We start from the raw sequence: 10,209 nt of genomic DNA on the forward strand, positions 1-10,209 counted from the left end.
AAATATTGCTTCAGCAATATTACAGCAACTGCAAAATGTTCGTTTCAAAAAAATTGATACGTAATGTTGCAGCAACGTTGTATAATATTGCATTAACGTTGCTGCAACATTACATATCAATTTTTCTGAAGCGGACATTTTACCAATCGCAAAATGTTGCTGAAACATTGCAGCAATATTTTGCAATGCTTCTTCTACGCTGTGCTGTATGGGTACATATGTATATCCAAATTACGAAATTAATTATCATTTTTATGCCTAACGTAATCATACGTAAAGAGGAAAGAATACTAATTTATCAAAAGATTTTATAAAACAGTTCTGCCTTACCTATATGCGCATCTGGCTGAAATCAATAACAAACCATCAATACTTCCTGTATTATGGAAACTATTTTCAAGCTGTTCCCTCACAAAACAGATTTCACATTCTTCTTCCGCGCAGCTGTTACATTTATTATGTTTCACTTTTTACTTAAATAAGTATTTATTTTCCGATAAGACTCGGATCAGATTGGCATTTTATAGCGCAGTTTATTTTTGCACATAAAAGCGCGTGTTGTGTTTGTTTCTGCAGATTGAGATCGGACGAACGTTGCGCGACTTTATTTCTTTCTTTCAGACGGTAAATAAAATCAATACTGCATGAATCCAGTCACTCTAACGAGAAATAATGCGAAAATCTTTGCAGCACAGCGCATTACGTTGTCTTATTAATGACTGATGCGCAATTTTTCGTGCAAGAAAGCAACAAAATTTACGAGGCGCGATTTACGTAGCCGCTAATATTTCAACTTTCCGCGGAAACATTTTCCGAGGAAACTTCCGGCCGTTGTACGAAGTAGCGGCTTTTAAGATAATAACCCCGGTTTGTGGATCACGGTAATAACTAATTGTGCCGTTCTCGCGGCGAGACGCGGCAGCAGTCCGCTTATTGAAAAGCGCGGCCCGTTCCCGCTTTAACGTAACCGTGCGCGCATCGTTTTACCGGGGGGTACAAAAGAAAGACGGGGTGTATTGTAAAACTGAAAGCTAGAAGGTGGTTTTACAAAGCCACTGTCACTAACGGCCCCTTCGTTCTCTCATGTACTTGCGCTTACGTATATAATACATGTATGTGTGTGCATGTATGTGTACATGCTTACGCGCACCAGCAATCCGCTCATGTATCCTCAATGTTTCTTATGTTAGCGGCATTTATGCAGAGGCGAAGAAATTAAACATCATCCCTTCCGGCTATGTCATGTTATCAAACGCTCTGAGCAAAGTAATCGGTAAAGAGTCCTGGAATGAAACTGTGAGACGTGTGTATAAATATTAAAATATATGGAAAAGATGAAAAGGAAAAAACCGGAACAGTTAGACAGAATAATGAGAGTGAACGACATTAAAGTCCGATTAATAATGAGCGTCATCGTAAAACAAAAGATCATACATTCCCGCAAAGTTTTCAAAAGAGTTCGTTATGAATAAGTAACTGCAGAAAACAAGTGATTTTAATTGAAAGATTAAATAATTAAGAAGCATTTATCGAGATTCCAAATAAGTGAGTAAAACAGGAAGAGCATTAAACGCAAATGTAAAAAAAAGTGTACTTGGGCTGCATTAAAAAGAAATATTATTAATGAGATTTATTTTCATTGCAGACTCGAAACTAAAGGTGCTTAATGATTTAATGCTTAAAATGATAAATTTATTTTCGCAATAGTATAAATACAGTAAATCATAAAGAATTTATGTTATTTGATAATCAATAACCTGATGCCATAATAATTTTTTAATTTAATTACTAATTTTAAATAAATTAACAGATACTTTGTTTGGCTACATAAAAAATAAAATCAAAATTAGATCTGCTTGATTTGTTATCTATTTTATTTTTATTTTTATATCTCCATTTATTATATGATTAAAACTCCTGTTTATTTCGTTAAAAAGAAACGAGAAAAAGAATAAAGAAAACTGAGACTAGTTGATCAACTTTTGAATTTTGCATTTTATAAAAAATTGAGATATTTATCAAAAAAACAAATTCTATATCAGTCACAGGACACATTAGGTTACCTAATAAAACTTTAATACAAAAAAATAACAAAAAAAGCTAATAACTAATATAAAAAATTGATGTTTTTTGAATACGTTTCTTATATGTCAAATAGCATCAGAGTCGTTGTAAACACATCAAACACAGAATAAGTTAACTGTATGTGAGTTAAGAAATAATGTATATTAAAATACATAATTAATAGAGGAAGGACGGCGGTTGTGGAATATACCTGAGGTGGCGGAATATCTCATATAAATTACGCTGAATTCTAAGAACAATCATTAAAATTACTTCATTATAATCTATTTAGATATTGCAGAATGGTTACTGATTATTAGTATTCGCTGTGTTTTTATAAAAGCTGAATTTTAGTTTTGCGAGCAGCAGAAATTTATATAAGGGCTGTGGTTGTGAATATGATCGTCTGCCATATGCATTTCTCTTACGGCATTACAATAATCTTATTGTAGATGTTGTATAATGTTCATTAGAAACAAAAGAATTATTTTAAAAAGTTTCAAGTTTTATTTAAAAAAATTTTTAAACCAAAAGAATTATTTAAAGAAAATTTTTTTTAATAAAGTATATTTTATGAAATGTTTGTAAAACCTTGTTTTAGTACATTTATTTATGTGTCAAATCTACAAAAGATCATTAATTTATGTTTTTTTTTTTATAAATAAAAATGCCTTTTATAACATTAGTTGTTAGTACGTATTTCACAACCCTCCGGCTGTTCCACAAATGCATCCTTTTTTCTTTTTCAGTAAATTGTAAATTACGTTCGTTCTATATACCCGATAAACTTCTATCTATGTAGTACTTTATGGTTAATAAACTGGCGTTGATTAGAATTGTGTCGCGTTTATATTTACTTTATTGTCAAAAAACAAAATGGTATTTTTTACAACTTTTCTTTCCATTATATTTAAATGTATTTTTATTCATTTTAATATAATGTATCAAAAATTGAAATTTTACTTATATTTAACTAATTTTTATTGTTAATTTTTGATACAATTTCTTATAAAAATTAGATGCATCTAAAAAAATATATATAAAATTCGTCTTTTTTATGACTAATTAACACGTATATCTGTACTCATAATATAAGTTTGGCATATGTAAGGTTAATTAACTTATTAGTCCGTTTTTGAAAAAAATTCGTGATATGCAAATATTGAGACACATAAACAAAAGTGAATTGCGAGAAAATATTAAATAAAATTTACACTAAATCTTATATTGTCTAAACAGACATATGAAACACTTAGCAAATTGCATGACAATTTAATATGTAAGATTAAAAAATGTAAAATTAAAAATATTTACTTGCTTACATAATTTTTCAATAACGCTGCGTAGTTCTTGAACAAGATGCATCTGTGTTAAAATACTTTGAGTTATTGAGCAGCAGCATGTCTGCTACATGTACAAACACGGTTATAGTTATCTCCAATTTTTTGTTTTGAAAACAAATCCAATTAACTTGTTTCTGTAGTCAACTAACCCTAGTCTTTTATATCCAGTAATCCAGTACTAATCTAAGAAAGATTTCTAGGAAGCATGCCGCCGCCTATAGTGTCGTGATGTATTAAAGAAATTAAATTAAACGCTCTTGTAATTTTCAAAAGCTTGGCCAAATTAGTTTGACAAATATTTCTTTGTCAAGAAATACGATGCTTATTAAAGCAATTTAATTAAACTACAAAATTTCATTAAACATTTACGTCATAATATTTACGTCGCATTTAGAATGAAAGCTGTCAGGAAAATACTATGTTTGCACAGAGTTTAAATATTCAAGTTAAGTTACTATTTAGAAATCCGCTTAAAACACTACTTTTTAATATTACGACATTTATATATTACTCTACTTTAAAAATAACTATGCACTCTCCTTTCAACAAATTTAGGTTAACGCATTAATAATTCAGTTTATTAAATTTAAGAAGTTAGATATTACATCATATATTTATACGAAACAGAGCTGTAATAAAATAACGTCTTCCTCAAAATCATTTATTAAGATCTGTTAACATATTACGATTATAGATAAAATATAATAGCTCGTTTAAATCGAGTAAATATTTTAATAAGATATGCGCATCGTTAAGCATCCGGTAGATATTTCGAGTGCCTCGAGTTTAATACGCGTGACATAATCCACATTCTCCGCTTAATTACATTCTCTTGATAGTTTCGAACAGTGTGAAGTAACTGGAACATTAGCTCTACAAGTTTAAGAAACCACCATATCGAGATCTATATCATTTCAAATAGCACTGCCAATTTTATTATGGAACATCGAAAAACACTTTGAATTAATTCAATCTCTTTCTGCCAATAAATATTGATCAAAGCAAATGTGTTATATTTTCTTAAATTTATTAATTCTTTTTATAAAATGCAACATTATTACATAGTATAAGTTATCGGATTATTATTATATTTATACATTTAACTGTCTCTAACATTTAATTTAGTATGATTATTTCTTCTAAAAGCAATAAAAATGTCGTCAACTCAATACGCCTTCATCTTGAATGTTGCTTCCACTTTTCACGCAAGAGGACAACTATGAGACAAGTCTGAAAAATTGCCGCGCAGCTCCTTTTGCTACAAAGGTTTCATTACAGAGGACCTCATTATTTACCTTTCCATCTGTCGCACATCTCTACCACATTGAGTTGAATCATCCTAATGAAGAGCCGGTAATTGGTTAATTAATATTAACTGACGCGAATGGCACAGTTTTGTATCGATTTTATCTGGCAGTAATGAATTCTCTTGAGCGTTACTAATTTAACAATAATTTTAAAAGGAAATATGTTATTTAATATCACGTCTCTTCCAGAACAAGTATTTAATTTTTATGACTTTTAATTAACAAATGGTCTTTTAGAGAATAATTAAGTTTGTGCATTTTACTTCAATTGGATTCCTTCGCTTCCGTTCGCATATATACTGGATGACGTAATACGTACGTCTTGCAAAAGCTATTCCGAAACGACGTGCCGCCTGCTTACGGCTCCCCTCTGTCATATTTCTACTATGTCGACACGTACTTATTGTTAACTCGCTCGCATATGTGGAATACGAATATGTGCATACTTTTTTTTGTGTCGCAGCGTTCATCTCGTTGATTCGATTAAATTCGCAATGACGTATGTCGACTTAACCGACTACAGAACCGATCAAAAAGAATATTAAATACTAAGCACATGTTGTAACTATATGCGTATCAATGCAAGTTCTTTTTTTTATTTCTTTGTTTAAAAAATTGGTTAAAGAGAAGATTTTTCTTATTGGGATTTTAACTCGTGTCCAATATGGTCGCCTCAATAAGGATGTTCCCACGTTAAATATGAGTGTGCAGTGTGAACATTGACGTGGAAAATCCTTATTGAAGCCGCCACAGTTAAAATCCCAATAATATAAATATTATTAGTAATGAAACAAATGTGGATCATAAATGTCAGAATTGTACAAGTTTGAATAACAATTGATGACGATATCTTTGAGAAGAAAGAATTGAAAATACGCCTGAACGAAAATTTTTTATCAAATTATAGAAATACATAAAAAGTGATTCATCTTTAGAGAAAAAAAATTAAAAATTTATCAATTTGATAATCTGGACTTTTCATCTAAAGTAATCGTGCCACCATTGAAACAGGTGTACTTTTTGACAAAGTATTACAAAATATTGCAGCTTTTTCTTTCCATATCGAATTTTATGCGGTCGTGATTTCATTTCATGTACCTGTTTCGATCCCTCTTAAGACTGGGTACAACAAAGTGGACGTTTAATAAATTTTCCATGTAACGTACAATATCCGATAAAGCAGATTTTACAAATCTCATATTTAACTTGGTAGTCCAGTCATCTATATTTGTTAAATGTAATAATACCTAATCCACAATGTTTAAAATAATGCGATTTACAATAATTAAATTAATGTCTATGGCGGAAATTTAATACATTTAATGATTTATCCTATCCTGTCGCTGAACATTATCTCATTTTGACATCAGCCTATTTATCGTATGATGTATAAATAATATATAATTATTCATTGCAATTAAATGTGTGAATGTACGTACATATTTTTACGTATGTATATATTTATATTAAAATATTCTTATTACACGTATATACTATAATATTAATTATTGTTTAAATATTCTTTAATATAATTAAATAAAATACACAATTAAATAATGTAACAAAAATAACAATCAAATATAATTCTTTTTTTAATTTATATAGACAATTGAGTGCAAGCAAAATTTAAATTGTTATCATCAAAAAAATATAATATCTTTATGCACCACAAACGTACAATTAATTTTATTTTTTTTTAAATTGGAACACGCTTCAATAGTTTATTATTCATTGCAACGAATTACTGCATGCTTAGCGAGAACGTAGAGAAGGCAAATGGGTGGAAAGAACTGAAACGGAGACCGCGATGAATGAAACATAATTTATTCAATTGGTACTAATAAATGATATTTATCTCATCCACTCAGTAATTACGTTAGAATAAAATTTGCATATTGCCACAGCAATTATATATTTAAAAAATTATATTATTGCCGACGCAAAACATTGATAAAAAATATCCTTGACTATAAGCGTGTGAGCAAGTCATTAAGAAAAAAAGAATTTTAAGTTTCAAAATCGCACGTTAAGAATTATAAATGATTTATGATAGTCGCAAACAAATTTTTTTCGAAATTTATCTAATTTGAATTAGTGGAAGACAAAAGTGTGAATATGTAAAATTTCAGTAATCAATGTGCGCTCTGTAGGTATATCAATTACTGAAAATGTGAAAATCAATTGCTAGGGCAATGTTCGCCTCTCCATTATTCAATTTTCATATGATCGTTAAATTGATTGCATTCGTATTTTCTGCAAATTGATGGAGATTTGATCGCCAAAGTAAAATTTATTATTCAGATTAAATTGTGCTCTTACATTATCGATCTATAGTTAAAATTTCATTATTAAGAAATCCATGTCAATGATGCGAGATAAGGCACGTAAGACGAATTTTAGAAAGGGGCTGATAAAGTATTTATAGTGTAGCGTCCCTCTCTATTTACCTGCAACATCGAGATAGCTGGATATTTTATTTACGACGTCCTTTTAATGAGATAGATTCAGCTCTGTGATAAAATATCTAACTTGTTTCCGTCGGCAATGCAACCGTGTTGCGCATTGTGTGTTATTCGTTTGCAGGAGACTCGAAGTTTAATTAATCGCTGCTATATCCGCAATGCATGGAATTACGCTTTACACACGAACTTAACTGCATTGTAACATGTAAAGTCTAATAATAAACGTTTAACATCGCTTAGCGTTAAAAACGTAACCGTTTCGCTGTTTTTCCTCGTTCGCTAATTAATAATTACATTCCGCGCGACTAAAGATACATATACGTTTATTAATGAATAGTTTTGTTTTACGTGAGACGTTCGTACATAGTGAGCCTTCGGTTTATGTAAATATACGCTACCAAATACGATAAATTATTACGGACAAATAGCAATACGCGCTTTAAAATATTGAATTAAATTCACGTACGTTTAATATCGAGATTTTATTGATAAAATCTACTTGTTTTTTATTTAACACGCATGTTTTCCTAGCAACTTTGATAATTCTGGCGTAAACGTCGAGACATCGTTAAGAAAAGATTTCCAGAAATTAATTGAAGGTAGTAATTTTAAAAATGTTCTCTAATCTCTTTCACATAATATACAAAACTTGATTAAATTTTCAAAATAAGTTTATGATGAACCACGAAACTAATTGTCCAGACACAAGATAAGAAAATTTATTTTACGCTATTAACTTTACCATAAATATTATAATTTCATATGGAAAACTCGATTGGAGTTGCTATAATGTATTTACATTAAAAATATGCTTTAATTTCTAGCATACAATAATCTTCCAATATCTTGTGTCATGTAAGATTATCTTGTTTATTTCACATAGTCCCGTCTCAATTTTACTATCTTGTAACATGTTTATAGAATTAAATAAAAACAAGCAAAGAGATAAGATACAATTGGCACTTTGTGGCTTTGTTGCAGTTTTATTTAAATATGTCTTTCAATCTGACTTTGTTAAGGACAAGCCAGTGAATCTTTTCAACTTTTGAACACAAGTTTGCTTTTGATGGAAGTTATCACTGGCAAATGTTTTTACTTTCAATCGGGCTTTTCTTTAAAAATATAATTATAATATTTAATAAATTTACAACATAAAATAAACCAATATTCTATGCCCGGATTAGCTTCATAACTATATAGACATTTCTGAATTTCTTCAAATTCTTTGACAATACAGTTTTTTTAAAATAGTTTAAAATAGCATTAAGTCTTATTGGAAAAAAAATTTCAAGTACTTTAATCGTAAATAAAATATAAGAATTTTGATAAAGTATAAGAAATAACAAAATTTAAAAAACATTTTGTAATTAAAAAAATAAAGTTTAATCGTATTATTTTTATATATAAAAGTAGAAGATATCCATAAATTATAAAATTCTCTTTAAATATAATATTATACTAATAAAAATGTGACAAAGTTATTACATTAAAATTATTAAAAATTACATAAAAAATTCTTTTCAATTTTTTTCGTATTAATATTTAATAATATTACAAAAAATTATTATAAAGAAAATTTAAAAATAACAAATAAACATTTGTATTTTATTCATTATTATTTTGAAGATGACAACGTCACAATTAAACTGTGTAAAAGGAGATCAAAATTAAAAAAGTTACTACAAGTTTTTAAAAGCAATCCGTTACCGAGTCGAAAAAATAATTAGCTGTTGTTCTCAGTTACTAATTCTAAAAAGTAATTTGTTAACGTTTTCTTAAAAAGTAACAATTTTTTATTTTTTCCGTTACTTCTTTGTATTAAAACAAGATCAAATTCAACATAGAATTTTCTTTTCTAATGTTTTTTTTTATTAAAATATTAATAAAAACAATATTCTTTTGTACCTTAAATTCGCAATATCATAAAAAATTTACAAAGAAAAATGAAAAAATGCATATTAAAAAATTTTTATTTTTATTAAATTCATATAACAAAATTTATACTTTTATGCATTCTTAATTTTATGTTTAAAAATTTTAAACTTAAAATTGTCATTAGTAATTTAATATTACATTTATAAATTTACACTTTACAAGTTAATTAACATATTGACACATTTATTGACATATAAACATGTAAGAGTACACAAAGAAAAAATTCGTCAATAATCTATTAAGTAAATAATTAATCTATCTTAACTTTTCTTTATTGAAACCATGGCTTGTAAATCAGAATTAAAAAGGTGGATTAAAATTTATGATCTGAAATAATAAAAGTACTAAACAAACATTACAATCGATATATGAGTACTCATTATTGATCTAGGCCATATTGGTTCTATCTTACAGTTCTTTTTCTTTGACTATAAACAAGATGCTATAACGAAAATGTAAATTAAATGCAGCGTTGTAAAGTATAAATATAGAACTGCAATAATATAAACTGCGGAGGTTAATAACCATCACTTGATAGTTATAGAAAGCAGTTTCCTACGAAACTTTCCTACGAAATATTAGATCATGAGAAACATAATCAAGAAAATTCTACTTTCGACTTTACTATCAACAGCTGAATACACAAACTGAGCAATCAACTGTTGCAAACAAGTTACGTTGACAAGCTATACAACATTCATAGCGTTATTTGTTCAAGTCATCATATAACTACTTGGAAAGACTAAGTATCATATAGGGTACTAGACCAAATAGAGTACGTTTATCTTGTAACGATAAGGTTACAAGTATAATTAAGGTATTACGTCCCAACTCTATAAAAGATTTAAGGTAAGCTTTTCTAATTCGATTAACCACTCGCATTATGCGCAAATGCAGCTTTCACAGAGCAAAATTGCATTAGCGCGTAATGCAATTGATTAATTGATAAAGTAAAAAATTCATCTAAACTGAAAAAAGAAATTTCTTGGGAAATTAATTTATTTAATCTGATACGTACAATTAAATATTAAGTTCCTTAATTAATTCTTGATTAAAAAATTTAAACAGTTGACATGAATGAACTAAACTCTTTTTTGT

This window comes from Solenopsis invicta, chromosome 2, assembly GCF_016802725.1.
Source record: "Solenopsis invicta isolate M01_SB chromosome 2, UNIL_Sinv_3.0, whole genome shotgun sequence".
In the NCBI taxonomy this organism is placed as follows: Eukaryota; Metazoa; Arthropoda; class Insecta; order Hymenoptera; family Formicidae; genus Solenopsis; species Solenopsis invicta.